Source organism: Asparagus officinalis, chromosome 6, assembly GCF_001876935.1.
Source record: "Asparagus officinalis chromosome 6, Aspof.V1, whole genome shotgun sequence".
Taxonomy (NCBI): domain Eukaryota; kingdom Viridiplantae; phylum Streptophyta; class Magnoliopsida; order Asparagales; family Asparagaceae; genus Asparagus; species Asparagus officinalis.
In genome coordinates this window covers 22,126,384-22,128,794 of record NC_033799.1, presented here as the reverse complement: position 1 = coordinate 22,128,794, position 2,411 = coordinate 22,126,384, and the positions used below count along the sequence as shown (strand labels likewise).

General features: G+C 38.7%; 1 long non-coding RNA gene across 6 annotated transcripts; it reads left to right on the top strand.

The window, feature by feature from the left end:
• LOC109846386 lies at window positions 66-1,819 on the top strand. Of its 6 annotated transcripts, none has more exons than XR_002248475.1 (4): window positions 66-471; window positions 562-900; window positions 977-1,026; window positions 1,437-1,819. It is a non-coding gene; the product is annotated as an uncharacterized LOC109846386 (long non-coding RNA). The 6 variants fall into 6 exon arrangements; XR_002248477.1 differs by having other exon boundaries at window positions 67-336; window positions 815-900; XR_002248478.1 differs by having other exon boundaries at window positions 67-416; window positions 815-900.

Sequence of the window (2,411 nt, the reverse complement as noted above, 5' to 3'; positions counted from 1 at the left end):
ATCATGAGCTCGGGGGCTTTTTTGAAAAAAACCATCACCTTATCTTGGGTCCTCATCCCGATCTCGTTCTCTCTCTCATTTCGTGAAGAAAAACCCCAAATCCCTCTCTCTCTCTCCCTAAAAAATCGAACCCAAATCTCTCCTCCTAACTCCGCCGACGGAAGACCAACTTCGCCGTCGAGGTTCAGATTCAGATTCAAAGCCGACGAAGATTGCGACGACGATCCCCACGGGATCGAGCCTGTCACCGTCGCCACCGACGAAGATTGCGACGATATCGATCTATTGGAGTTCGAGAGACCGCGATCTAACGGACTCCGTCAAGGGACCAGAACGGTAACGGAAAGGGTTACGCCTCTTTAGAAATCGATAATGGAGAGAATCTCGATAATTTGAGCTCGATTTCTGCTTTAATGGTGCTCAAAACTCTATTCTTTATACTTGTCTGGTACCTTTTACTCTGTTGACGTTGTAAGTTTGTGGTAATCTATCCCCATTCTTTACCAATTTTGGAATGTTTTGTTCCCTTTTCCTAAAGCTATAGCTGCTTTTGGGTTTTAGGTATAATAAGACATTGTTAGGGGATCATCTAGGAAAATTTCCGGTTCCTTTGATGATGAACACAGTTCATTTTGGGATGAAAGCTGTGATATCCAACGCCATTTTTTTTCCAATCTCGGTTTAAATATAGAAGCGGCCCGACGATGACATGGAGGGATTACTTCTTTAGAGCTGTCTATTTTTAGAAATATTTGATCTTTGAATTGTAAAAGTATAAAAATAAGGACTTACTGTGGGGTTTTATTCTGTGCAGTTGTGCCTACGGGATTAGCTACTGCCTTGGATGTAAACCTGAGCAATGAGTCCCTTGTTTTCATATCGGTTACATTTGCGACAATGGTTCGTTCTTTTGGGTTATATATGAATGGTATATGTTGTGCATCTTCATAATCTTTGGTCTCATGTTATTTTGCAGTGCAAATCTGCAGCACTGATATTTCTCCTGGTGTTTGCTTTCGTATTTAGGTGAGTTTAGGGATTAATTTGAAATAACTTATAGGAATTGGGGACCTAATAGCAGTTTCAATGTTTTGAGGGACTAATTTTGAGATAACCTACAGGAATTGAATAATTTAATAGCAACTTTCTACCACATAACTTTTTCCTGTCTGTCACCATCTAGTATGGAAGAATTTTGTAGCAAATATCTCTTCCCTTGTTCTTTAAAATAGTTGTGAAGAACAAGTACTTATTTCATGATCTCTATGTTTCATCCTTGCTTGATTGCCAAGAAAGTGGAGAGATTATACTTATTTCATGATCTCTATGTTTCATCCTTGCTTGATTGCCAAGAAAGTGGAGAGATTATTGTATGTTTGATTAATGTATTGTCTATAATGCTGCTCAGTCTATAATGCTGCTCATCTTTTATATAGGCCTATGGCATGGCTGCTAACAGGAGATCTTTATGCTTCAAACGACCAAGCTGCCATGTGTACTCATCCTCTCTGAGAGCTTCAATGAGCTGCTATCTGCTCTTGAGCAGGTCGCAACTTTGTGCTACGATGTGTATTACTAGCTCTTCATGTTGTAACCGAAACATTGATGCATGAACTCGAAACATTGATGTAACCGTGTTGTTTTGCTTGTGTTGTATTGCAGGACCAAATGTAGTAAACGAAACATTGTTGTAACTGTGTTGTTTTGCAACAGATTTCACTATATGTGAGTTTGAGAGTTGCAGTCTCTTTCAATTTGTTGTTGATATGTGGTGTATATCCATTATTTGTTGAAACATAGACAGTGAATTTTCTTGTTATGTACCTATTGTGTTTGCTTATGAGCATTCCTCTTCGTTTGTGTGTTATTTGTTTGATTATTTTCAGCTAAATCAGCAGATTGCCTTGTGGTTATGTAGAATGTAAGGAACCCATGAGCAGAAAACTGCACAGAATAGGGCTGAGGAAATCCTCCTTGGACGCCGATGGGTTGTCATTTGAACAATGGGTTGTCATTTGAACGATGCAATATTCCCGAAGCTCAATACAACCATCTCCCCGAGCATTTTCCTTTTTGAAGAAGAATATTCACATCGCAACCTACTACACCTCAAGACACAAGCATCAACAAATGTAGCAGAGAAACATCAATTGCAACCACAGATTCAAGGGCGCTAATGGAATATTCTCAACATAAACATGCTCTGCAAATCACAACTCAAAATGGAAGACAAGTTTTTATTTATAATAGAGTGCCAGCCAAGATTTACACAAAGATTGCTTCAAATTCGGGACACAATTGCTTCAAATTTACATAACTAAAGTCCTAAATATAAGAAGCATAAATATTACACATTGTCAACCTCTCTTTACAACTAAACCCTTATAATTAGCTTTCTTGCCAAACCTAGT